The sequence below is a fragment of the Phaenicophaeus curvirostris genome, chromosome 1, assembly GCF_032191515.1.
Source record: "Phaenicophaeus curvirostris isolate KB17595 chromosome 1, BPBGC_Pcur_1.0, whole genome shotgun sequence".
NCBI classification, from domain to species: Eukaryota; Metazoa; Chordata; class Aves; order Cuculiformes; family Cuculidae; genus Phaenicophaeus; species Phaenicophaeus curvirostris.
In genome coordinates, this window is record NC_091392.1 from 183,206,662 (window position 1) to 183,219,814 (window position 13,153).

At 42.4% G+C, this 13,153-nt stretch overlaps 1 protein-coding gene across 1 annotated transcript in view; it reads left to right on the forward strand.

The window, feature by feature from the left end:
• SMAD9 (SMAD family member 9) overlaps positions 1 to 13,153 on the forward strand; it is a 340,867-nt gene that overhangs the window by 280,179 nt on the left and 47,535 nt on the right. The gene's annotated exons all lie outside the window — the stretch shown is intronic.

Sequence of the window (13,153 nt, forward strand, 5' to 3'; positions counted from 1 at the left end):
GCTTGCTACATCCACACTCTCTGTTGGAGATAGCCCTTGACCTGCACAGACTGCCACCCTGGAATCAAAAATATCTTGAGAGGAGGGATGGGCAGCTGTGGGACACCTGGCACAGGCACGATGTAGTTTACTTGTTTAGGTGTAGCCTTAGATAGTCTGTTGCAGCAGGGATAAGAGCTGAACCATGGTGGGGGAAAAAAAAACCAAAAAAACCCCACAAAAAAACCCACAAAACCCACAAAAACAACGAAGGGAGTAAACTGGGGCAGGAGGAGAATGGAGAGAAACAGAAAAGGGGACTGATCTGGGGTTGAGATTGAAAGCCAGAGTGAAATGGAAGATGGGAACTACTGAAACTGCATGAGGAATGGGAGTCGAACGGCAATGGGCTCCATAAGGAGGCTGGAACGAGGGAATGAGGAAGGAGACAGATCAGTTAAGGATGGAAGAAAGGAGATACTGCTAATAGGGAAAGGGGAAGCTGAAGGGGCTCACTAAGTCCTCCAACAAGAACAGGGTTGGGACAGAAATTGTTTAAAACAAGTTGGGAGTGAGAATACAATGATATTCAGAGTCTGGGCTGGATGCAGATATGGCACTATCCCTATCTTTCAGCAGATCAGAGTTTAAAAAATTGAGTTCCAGGTCTGTCATAGAGTGTTCTGGACTTGGAGCATTACTGGTTGCTTTTCTGAGAACTGTTTGGAATGATCTCACGTTTGGAACAGTTACCTGCATTTGTTGAACAAACTGCTTCAAGCTTTCTCTGAAGCAGAGGTAGCAAAGGAAACATACTTTAACTGGGCAGGATGGTTGGCTTTGCCTTCTGTCACTCAGTAATCTTCTGGGTAGCACACTCAACTCCATGTACTTGCAGATTATGAAATACAAGACATACAGGCTATCACAGGAGACCAGGTATCTATCATGCGTATGCTCTAACAGAAAGTAAGACTCATGCTTGAGTTCAGGTTTTTACTTACTATCAGTTATCAGCATTCTCTATCTGTGTGTTGGACAGGTACCTGTAAACTTCACACTGTTGAAGCAAAGGTGCACCTGCTCTGTAGATCCTAACAAGAAGCAAATAAAAGGTTAGAAAAAGTAGCTTTTCTCTGCCAAAACTGAAGTGCATAAGAGCCTGCCCCTAGTGAAATTTAGTACCTGAGAAAAGGAGCCGCAATGACAAGAACACTGAAAACTATTAAGCAAATGTGAAAGATAATCAGGTATTTTGAAAAGCAGCTACAGAATGGCTATGAATTATTTAAATAGGAGATGAACATGTGCCAGAAGCCCCAAATTACGGTATTAATTACACAAGCAGCAGTTTCTGACACCAAAACATTTTACACAAAAGTAAGAGTTAAATTGAAATGTCAGAGGCAGAGTGATGATAAACATAACTCATTTATAATTGCCAGAAATCAGATCCTTTAGAAGTTAAGAACCCATATAGTAGAAATTTGTAGCTGTCAGAGATCAGAAATGCCCTGTCTTTGTATGAAATATATATCCTAACAGTCATTCACATCCTGATCTTCCCCAAGCTTTTCCTGTAACAGGAAAAATTAACTGTTTTTGTGAACTACATATGTTTGTAGATACTTACTACTTACTCAGATTAGTTTATTTCCAAGTTTATTTAATTTATTACCATTATTTTTCTGTGTAGCTACCTGAACCAAAGGGAAGTTTGAAATTGTGTATTTTGATTTTCCTATGAAAATGACATAAAATGACTGAGGTTTTGGACCAGACCCAATATGTGACTTCAGAACTTAAGCATGAGGTTCCCAGGTGCCTACATTTAAGGTTACTGAAATCCAAAATCCTGAATGAGGCTCAATTACCTGTATGAAATACTACACATCCCAGTTTAGCCTGCTGGCTTTTGTCAAAGTTGTCAGACTTCAGCCTGTGTAGGATAAGGGGAATCATAGAATCACAGATTCATGGAATCACTTGGTTGGAAAAGACACTTGAGATCATCAAGTCCAACCGTACCTCTCCACTACTAAACCACATCCCTGAATACTTCATCCCTGTCTTTTATACAGGTGACTGAACTACCTCCTTGGGCAGTCTGTTCCAGTGCCTGATAACCTTTCAATGAAGAAATTTTTCCTGATGTCTAAGCTGAACCTTCCCTGGTATAACTTGAGGCCATTTCCTTTTATCCTATTGCCTGTCACTTGGGAGAAGAGGCCAATACCCACCTCGCTACAGCCTCCTTTCAAGTAATTGTAGACAGTGATAAGGTCTTCCTGAAGCCTTCTCTTCTCCAGGCTAAACAACCCTCAGCCAATCCACATGAGACTTGTTCTCCAGCCCTTTCACCAGCTTTGTTGCCCTCCTCTGTATGCTCTCCAGCACCTCTGTTTTTCTTGTAGCAAGGGGCCCAGAACTGAACACAGTATTCGAGGTGCAGCCTCACCAATGCCAAGTACGGGGGCACAATCACCTGGTTCTGCTGGCCACACTGTTTCTGATAAAGGCCAAGACTCCCATTTGACAGCTGTGGGCTCACCACAAGCTTAAAGAATGACTTGTCACCTGCAGGCACATTTTCCTGGTGTGTAAAGTTAAATTCTTCCTTTTTTAAGCTTAGGCAAGACCCAAGGTCTTATTGCCCTCTCAAAATGAGACCTTTAATTATGGAGCTCTAGCTGTCTGTCTGTCTCTTGGTGTATTCCACAACTTCCACTTGATTTTATGGACTGCCACAACATGGAATGGGAGGCTTGGGTGGAACATTTTCCAGTTGTTCCTACTGGGAGAAAGGCTGATTGATACACATTTGATAAAGTCTTACTTAATTGCAGAGACTCAGTAGAGAACCAAGTTTCTCTGAGCATCAGCAGACAGCTTCCCTGGTCACAAAGCCTGTGATTCAAACCAGTGGTCTGCCTGACTTGTCCTCACTCTTCTGTTTATAGATTTGCAGATACTAAAGGTCTCCTCATTTGTGATTCAGTGAAATCTTAACCTTCATTTCCTCCCACCCATGGTGACCCATGCAGATGCAAGTCTAGATTACTCACTGTCCTGCATGACTCGGTCCTCCAAAGATGCATCAAATCAAAGTAATTTTACTGACTTTGAGAAGGAAATAAAACCAAGTAGAGTGTGTCTACATGGTAATTCTGCATCATTCTTACCCACATCAATGTCTGTATGGTAGGTGCTTTCATAAATACAGATTTCAGTTTTTAAAAATTATTTAGATATCTCAGCATAAAATCTTACTTTTATGCACCGCTTTTCTAACACTTTAGAAGAGACATTTTCAGTAGGCTGCTTAATATCAAAGAGTTGTCTGAAAAACACATACAAGAAAACCAAATTACTGAAAAATTTTCAGTGGTTTACACAAAGTTTCTTCACTGTTACCATTTTTAATCCCAACCCAAAGCAACAGCAAGGCAAAATCCCTTGATATACACTTAGCTTTTATGCTTACAAGTCATTTTTTTAACTCATGTTTTAAATACAGGTTGGAAAAATCAGAAAACTTCTCTCTTTTTTCTCTTAGGCATGTCCTGCTAATGCACAGTGTGTTTTTGTGACAACTCTAGCAGTTACCTCAATGTCCCTAACTGATTTCAGTGACACTGCAGCATTATTGCCAAGCAGAGTAGCTCTTCAATAAGTAACAACACAGAGGTGTCCATGTTTCTTTTTCACCATGGAAAATGAAATTGTATTAATATATATAAGCACAGCAACATCTCCAAGCTATTGAATAGTCCCAGCCAGTATTTAACTTTAATTCCTTGCTAATGTTTAAGGCTCTGGAGACTTAGCAATAATTATTTATGTACCTGTTTTCCAAGTGTTCCTTGGGTTCACAGTCACAATGCTGACTGCAAACTAAAAATAGTCCAAATGAGGAGACAGCCAAAGACAGAAGACTGCAATGAAGTTTCTGAATCTCGGTGTTTATTACTTAAAATAACATCTAACCTTATTTATGATCCATGTGTGTTTCTTAGGGATGCAGTGGCATGTCTGCTATTGCTCAAGGGGAATGAATTAAAGTGGTGTTGTGGCACTGCTCCCTGCCAGCTGAACCGTAAGTTATCTACCTCTTTGGGATAGGGATTCAGAGGTTAGGAATTGGATGCTACTATGTCGTGCCTATTGCGTTAGTCAACAGCACATAAAGGAGTCTCAGGCACACCAGCCCAAGGGGTCATCTAGGCTCAGGGGAGAAGCTACAGACAAACCTTTGTTTCTTACCAGAAAAAAGACATGATATTTTTATATGAGCAAGCTAAGTAATAGTTGTGATATCATAGCTGAGAGGAGTGTGTTAGAATATGATTTCATTTAAAAGATCCATCAGAAAAGAAAGAGCTAACTAACTTCTGTTTTCCTGGATATCTTTTAATCCATTTTGCTTTATACTCTTCATCAATATGTTCAGCTGCCCTAATGCATAGTTAGATATTCCCCCAGTCCCGCTTGCTTGGAGCAGTCTTCCAAGTACCAGTACACTTTTGCAGGTAACAGTGAATCAGTCTGTAAGTTGTCCGTCTGTCTGCAGATTCCTCTATCTGCCAGATTCTTATGCTACACACATACACACACAGAGCCTTAGCATGTGTGTGTTAGTGCAAAAGGTAGATCTTGTTTTGCTAAAGCAATGTGCTCCACGCCTCCCTTTCTGCAGAAGATGAACTCTTGCTGCATGTGGAATCTACAACACTCCATAGCTGATAAGTGTAGAGTACTCATTTTAAAAGGAAGAAGTTAAACGGTCTGTCTCATTTCAGACCAGCAGCCTGCTCAGCTGTAGTAGCTCTTCAATGCAACGTAAATGCATGACTGCAGTTATTAGAAATAATCTGACTTACTTGAGGCAAATGTCAGCAAGCAGGCTGCAGCAGCACAGGGTGTGTGCTGGCTGGGTGCGCTGGCCAACTGCAAAGTAAGCGTTATTACAGCAGTTCAGCAGGTCCAGGGGAATTGCTTCTAACTTCCCTTAAGAAGAGCCACACTACCAGGCAGTACTCCTCTTTGGACTTCCTGCAGCTCCCAGGTATTTATTCCATTAAGGCCTCCTAATTCTTACGCTTTTTCTAAGGACACAGTCTACCATCAGTATTCAGTCATACGTTCTCCAACAGGCTGCAGGCCATTGTCCTTTGTCTACATTTACTCTACCACACTTTCCAACAAGCAGCAATTTATATACACTCATGCTTAAAGTCTCTTTCTACCTGTACACTCTGTATTCAAAGAACAGCCGCAAACCAAACAAACATCCTCCAGAAATGGCTTAGCCACAGGTGATCATTCCTGCCTACATGACCTTAACTCCCTCTCAGGTCTATGCCCTTGCATCAGTCAGTCTCTGCCTTTCTTGAGTCTTCATGTTCTGCTGTCAGGATCACTGTCCTCCTTTCAACTCTCAGCAGCCTGTTGTTTCAGCAAAGTTAACTTCAATATCTAGACTGAATGCAGATCTTTGTCACTGACATATTCTATACAGTTTTCTTTCAGAATGAGGTGACATTAACTCTGGAATTCCCACCTAATTTTTACTGTGTTCTAATGTTTCATCTTTGGTTATTCTGAAGCTGTGTAAAGATCCCATTACAAAACAAAGGGAAATAGCGAGTGTCAGCTTTTGGACTGGAGATCAGAAAAGCTGTTTGAACCACAGGATGATGAAGAATCATTGAGTTCTTCAAACGGTTTTGGCAAATTTACTTTGCACTGGAAAGCAGCCTTCCACATGTGGGACAAATCTTTATCTTCCTATCTTTGCAGAGTGGAGAGAGATTTAGCTAATTATGTCAAGGACAGGCTTCATCCCATAGCCACGTAACAACCTCAGTTGCATGGGCTCTTATAAATTACCCTGCCGCACACTCTCAATCATCTGCTGTCAAACCAGGAACTAGGTCAAAACCACAAGGAATTTCTGACTCTTTTGGGCTGACTAGGCCTGATGCCATTTAGGGTCTCAACAACAGAACTGCTGATAATTTTGTATCTTGGCGCCAAAAAAAGAAAATTCAAACCCGTATTCATGGCCATCTTCCAGTCTTTGAGCCAAGTTGGAAATGGTGTCAGCTCAAGTGTCAGCTCTGTCAGCTCTTTAGTAGTTTCACAAGTCTGGCTAGACTCTGCCTGGTAAAATGTTTCATTATAATAAAAGCTTAAGCACTGATGAGGTTAGGACAACCTTTACTGGTTTTTAATCAAAACAATAAAACTCTGTTCTCAAAGAAAATTTTTTTTTGATGTTATGTCTAATTTTACTATTCTTAATATATTTTCTCAATAAAATGCTTCATAAGAACAGGAACAGAAGAAAAATAACTAGTTTTCTGCAGGACTAGTGCAATGGGGCTAAAAAGGCAACAATTGTCCTTATAAAGGAGACAGCAAGCAATTTAATTTCAGTATTTGCTCTAAAGTGAGATAAAAACAGTTGAATGTAGAAGAATGTATTAGATTTAAGCAACTTCTGTGTGCACTATTCATGTTTTCATGTATTGCCTCAACTTCCATGATACCTTTCAAATTCTTACACCCATACCCATATCCGTATATCATGGAAATGTAGCATGGTTTGGGTTGGAAGGGACTTTAAATATCACCTAGTTCAACACTCCCTGCCATGGGCAGGGACACTTTCCACTAAATGAGGTTAGTCCAAGCCCCGTCCAAAGTGGCCTTACCTCCTCACTGCCCTAAAGATCTTGAATTCCACCATTTCGTGGTCACTGCAGCCAAGGCTTCTCTTCAGCTTCACATTCCCCACTAGCCCTTTCTTGTTGGTGAGAACAAGGTCCAGCACCTTGTTTCATTGGCTCTTCTATCACTTGGAAAAGGAAGTTATCATCAATGCATTCCAGGAACCTCCTGCATTGCTTGTTCCCTGCTGTGTCGTCCCTCCAACAGATGTCAGGGAGGCTGAAGTCCATGAGGGCCAAGGCTTGTGAACATGAGACTGCACCTATGTGTCTATATAGGGACTCTTCTGCTTGCTCTTCCTGGTTGAGTGGCACTTAGCAGACTCCAAATATAATGTCTCCTGCCCTTGCTCTCCTTTTAATCCTGACCCAAAAGCTCTCAGTCCATTCCTCACCCTCTACCAGATGGAGCTCCAGCAATTGACTTCATGGCAAAAAAAAAAAAATCTGGACCTTTTCTGCTCATGTATCAATTGAATTAATTATTGGGAAAGATGGCCAAAACAAAGAAACACAGCTAGACAACTTGCTAGAGCCAGTCGTCAGTAAGTGGTAAACAAGGAATGAGGAATGCTGTGATTTGTTCAGAACCTACAGAAACACTGCAGAGTGAAGATGTCACTCACATGTGTGTTTTGTTTACATGTGTGACGTTTGTCTTTCACAAACTTGCCATTGCCTTCCGAAGCCTCATGCTGACCAAAGAAGAGCTAACTTCCTATTCTGGGCATTTTCCTCTCCAAACAATAGAAGAAGATTATGATAACTTCCCAAATACAGGGCCATTGCTCAGGTACCCTGGAAGCGAATGATACCTGAACAGTCTTTCAGAGGACAGAGTGTGGTCACATCTTACACTGAGGAAACTGAAGGAAGGAAGGAAAATCCAGTGCAAAGCCCACTCCATTCCCTGAAAGTTTGGACACGGAAACAGTTTTGGAGAAAGCAGCAAGGTAAGGTTGATCTTGCTGCATGCACCCTCTGCCATCACAGTGGAATTTCAGGACTGGCTTGAACAGACCTGCATGTTTAAGGGAATCTAATTTTTCATATACTGATTTCTCTGGGTTGTAAAATAATGAAGTATTATTTCTATTCCTGGCTACATCTGATTTACTCAAGATTGTACATCAGTCTAGCCCTAATCTGGAAGATGGGCATGATAATGTATTTACCCTCAAAAAAACCTTACTGAATTTCCAGTAGTAGGGTAAAAGATTTTAATATGTTCAAATAGAATGTCCTCACTGTGGACAGCAAATATTAACAGAGGGTTAATCACTTCATGGAAGTGATTTTGTTGATTATCTGAAACCCCAATTACCCAGCCTGCAGGCTGCACTAAAAATCCTAGGGTTTTATTTTCTTTCCTCTCAACATGTTCTCTATTAACATACGCATGATGCCTAGAGCTCTGTAGGTGTGCAGTCAACACCAAGCCATTGCATTCCCGGCCTTAAAGAAGTTCTGTTATGTACAGTGGTTACTTTGCAGAGAAGATCATCTTTACTACTAAGTGCAAATCTAGTGCATAATGTAGTTGCAAAGGTTTGAGCAAGAGCTTTTATTTTTCCATCAGGTAAGGTGTTTGGGGAAAACATTTTCAGAGTGGTCATTCATAAAGCTAGTACTGCACTGTCAGATATTTAAGAATTAGGAAATGCCAGCAAGCACATAGACTGCTGTTCTCAGCTGTGCCTAGGTAATAACCTACCAGGACCCAAAAGTTTATTAGGGAATTTACATTCCTGCCTCTGCAAAAGCTTCATTCTTTCCATGTTGAGTGAATTGGGCTTGTTCAGCCTGGAGAAGAGAAGGCTCAGAGGAGATCTTCTAGCAACCTTCAAGTACCTGAAAGGAGCCTACAAGAAAGCTGGAGAAGGACTATTCATAAAGGCTTTTGGTGATAGGACAAGGGGGCATGAGTATAAACTGGAGAGGGGAAGATTTAGACTAGACATTAGAAAGAATTTCTTCACCATGACAGCGGTGAGGCACTGGCACAGGTTGCCCAGGGAAATTGTGGCTGCCCCATCCCTGGAGGTGTTTAAGGCCAGGTTGGATGGGGCCTTGGGCCGCCTGATCTAGTGGGATGTCTCTGCCCATGGCTGGGGATTGGAACTAGATGATCTTTAAGGTCCCTTCCAATCAAAACTGTTCTATAATTTTATGTTTCTTCTGCAGACTTTTCAACTTTTGCCCCTAATTTAATCTGGATTTATACTCCCTCACAGATGAATCCCATACAGTCCTTCTAGAGAGGACTGTGTCCTGAACAGATTAATTCTTCATTCTCAAAGAAGAGGACAGATTAAAGCCAGCAATACATCTAAGGTAGCCGTTGCCTTTGCAGACAGTAAAGCATTAAAAAGCTTCAAAATAAATTGGCTCACATTTCCCAGGGCTTTGCTTAACACAGCAAAAAAGCTTCAAGGGAACATTCAGTGGATGTAAAGCCAGTGGCCAACATTATCTTTCACATCTGAGAGATAATGTAATTAAAAATAGAAGATGTATTTATCATTTTACTGAGAGGCAAACTTGACATCAGAATATTACGTGGCAACACTCCATTTGTGTTTGATAAGCACCACTAAGTCAGAGGGAACGGACCTTCATGGAAGGCTTTGCAGCATAGAACTTGTTTCCCACAAAAAATTCACCAAAGTCCGAATAGAGCCACAACATGATGTTGCTGCCACTATTTTGTTTGCTGTTGTGAGGCACTATACAAGCACTCAGTATTCCAAATACAGATGTCATTTTGTAGATTGATTACATTAGTGCAAGTCTTCTCAAGTTTTATGATGCCATGGCTTTCTCAACAGCAGGGAACAGTCAGTCTCACAGATCTACTGCATTTTTGCCAGAAAATAAAAGGCTAATGACTTGAAATACAAATGTCACAGTAAGGCACATGATTAATAGCTACTGAGTAATAAAATCATTACTGAAAAAATACATCCAATGAAAAGTGTAAATCTTTTCCAATGAAAAGTTTAAATATCCCCTTGGGAAAGGAATCCTCAGTCTTGTTTCTAGTGCTGCAGAGGCTTTTTATTCAATAGCTTGTCAGGCAAATGTTGTGGAGCAGTTCCCAGCACATGGACAAGAACCAAGACTTCCCATTCTCAGACACATTCCTCTGTTAAAAAGAAGGCTGTATACCTCTCCACTTAGTCTGCTTCCCCAAACCCTGCACTCTTTGCTGAACAGCAGCCCAATTTCAACAAGAGTTGAGTGACCCCATGCTAGACCTTTCCATAGCTCAGTGGCTGTTTCAGAAAGGAGGTACCATGGATTAAAATCCTTAAACCTGAGGAGGACACAGAACACCTGTGCTCCAGTTTGCTGTAACCATCATGTTGCTGTGGTAACATAGCCTCTACTTCCTGCCCTTCTCAGAAGATGGTCTGGTGCTCAGTCTCCTACAAAGTAGTGCAAGTCCCTGAGTCAAGTGCCTCTTGAAGAACACATTTCCAATGTATCATGTGCTTTCTAGCAGCTGCCTCCAAATGGCTTTGCTCCCACACACACGAGTACAAAACCAGAAATTGCCATGCAGAGGCATGGAGTCCCTACATGGAGCAGCAGCCACCTCACTAGGCCTGCATAAGGCTCCCCTACTGCGGTAGGTGTGGTCTTCGCAGTTTGGGTTGGAAGGGACCTTAAAGATTATCTAGTTCCACCTCCCATACAAGGACAGGCTGAAAGAGTTGGACTTGTTCAGCAGAGAGAAGAGAAGGCTCAGAGGAGATCTTGTAGCGACCTTCCACTACCTGAAAGAGGCTACAAGAAAGCTGGAGACTATTCATAAAAGCTTGTGGTGATAGGACAAGGGAGAATGGAAATAAACTGGAGAAGGGCAGATTTAGACTAGACACTAGGAAGAATTTCTTCACCATGAGAGTGGTGAGGCAGTGGCACAGGTTGCCAAGGGAAGTTGTGGCTGCCCCCTCCCTGGAGGTGTTTAAGGCCAGGCTGAATGGGGCCTTGGGCAGCCTGATCTAGTGGGATGTCCCTGCCCATGGCAGGGGGGTTGGAACCAGATGATTTTTAAGGCCCCTTACAACTCAAACTTATGATTCTATGATTCCAATCCCCTGCCATGGGCAGAGACACGTCCCACTAGATCAGGCTGCTCAAGGCCCCATCCAAACTGTCCTTGAACATTGAGAGGGGGCATCCACAAATTCCCTGGGTAACCTGTTTCAGTGCCTCACCTCCCTCACTGTGAAGAACTTCATCTTAATATCTAATCTAAATCTTCTCCCTTCCAATTTAAAGCCATTCCCCCTCGTCCTATCACTACATGCCCTTGACCTTCTTGTCTGTCATCCTCATCTCTTCCTTCGTGCCACAATGGCATGACCACATCTATGTCAGCATGTTCTCCAGATGAAGGCTAACATATTTGAAGTGTGCTTCATTTTCAGTTAGACCTTTTACCCATCTAACTCCCCACACAGAGACCAATTATAAATGCCTATGAAAAGAAAGGGATGAGAAGGCACAGCCAGGGATGGTGGGATGGCCCTTAATGATAGCAGCTCTACCTTGATCAGCTGAAGACCATCATGGAGCTGCAGACACACTGCACTGACCCCACTGTGGGAGCACCCAGTCATGTCCATTATGAAGAGCCCAGACACCTACTTTACGCTGTGAGAATCATCCTGCTGTGAACAAGCACTACTCTAATGTTCAACAGCTTTTGACTGAGAGGCTAAGGCAGGCTGGAAGAACAGTTACAACTGTGATCAAAACTTTACCAGAAGGGGATTATACAGCCATGTTGTGGAAATGAGATCCATTCCCAAACTCTTCGTTAAGGCATAATTAATTGGGAAGCCATGGTTTTGTAGCATAAGACTAAAAGCAACAGCATGATCAGTTACTTCTTCTAAAGAAAGCTAGATTGGCAGTAGCATGGGACAAGAAAACAAACCGAGCAAGGAAGTGTTTCCAAAGTAGGTTCAGTCCATGGTCTCATTTCTTTGTTCCCTGAAGAACCACTGTACAGTAATCGTTCATAGCAGTCAGTCATAAGTCTTGTCTTCCCAAGTACAAAACAGTAAATGCCATCAGCCCACTGGAAGTACCAAATAACAGTAAAGAAACCTGAAGGGAGAAGTTTCTTCAGCCAAGGGGAATCTGAGCCAGATGACAGGCTCCAGGTCATGGAGTGGCTGCCCCCAGCAGAAGACTCCTGACACTGTCCATCACATAGTAAGCCAGAACACTGCCCCCTAAGCCAAGGCAAATGTCTGACCTTACATCTAGAAGTGGAGACGTCACCACCACACCTTGGCCCCTACCCTCACTCTTTTCATGTTCTTAGTATCCTTGACCTAGTGCCACCCCAGTCTGTGCCCAGCTAACAGGGCTATAAAGTGGCATCCACCTTTTCTTCTCAGGCTTTTGGTCATTCTCCTCACTTACATCAGTTGGTCTCCTGGACCTGATACAAGAGGGTACAATGAGCATTAAGCACCTACCCCTCAACTTCCCTATCCATGCCTTTTCCTTATCCAAGCCCACAAAGCTGCACCCACCCCACTATCTGTTAGTCGTAGTGTAAGCAGCCCAGACAAGAATTACTACTGGCTCCTCATTGTCTTCAGTTGACCTCTGCAATGATCGTAACTTTTATTACTGGACCAAAACCCACAGCTGCTGCTCCTGCTCTTCCCACATCAGGATCTCCAAATCCTTATTTCCCTAAGATGCAAACTTGTCACCTCCATCACCTGGAGGCTGCTAGGCAAGACAGCAAATATCTTGCACATGCTGGTGAAGAAAGTCTCCATAGATTTTATTTAACCCTGCAGTAGATGAAAGTAGCCTCATCCAAATACCAGCAGCGGTACAGCATGCCCTTGCCCCATTCACATCCGAAGTGACACCATTCTTGGCAGCCTTCCATTTCCCAAGACTTCTCCACACAACTTTCAAAAACCAAGTAAACCATAAATCACTTACCCCTATAAAGCCTTTAAAATCTGCCATCTAGGACAAATTCCTGTGCCAATTCCTTAACACCTGCAACCTAGTTTTCCTATGCAGCTGGGCTGCTGGTGCTCTAGCTCATTTAAGAGCCTGAACGTCCTAATGCAGATACATGTCAGTACAAACTAACATACAAACTGAATGAGACATACAACCCTTAGTACAGCAAAGGGTAACTGAATTGGGGCACTGCTGCAGTATGTATTAAATATAAAGCATCTTTCCTGGGACCTGGTATTTTAAACAGTGTTGTGATTTGCTATCCACACCAAGACAGAGATGCCCAGGCCACATCACATTCTCTCCTGTAATTGCTTAAGAACTCTGGCCTCCTCAAATGTAAATGGAGAGTTTGAGGAAACACAAACCTTTGATGTGTGTGTGTGGGAGATGTAATGCATTTAGGCAGAATATTTTAGTTACGTGAATTACAA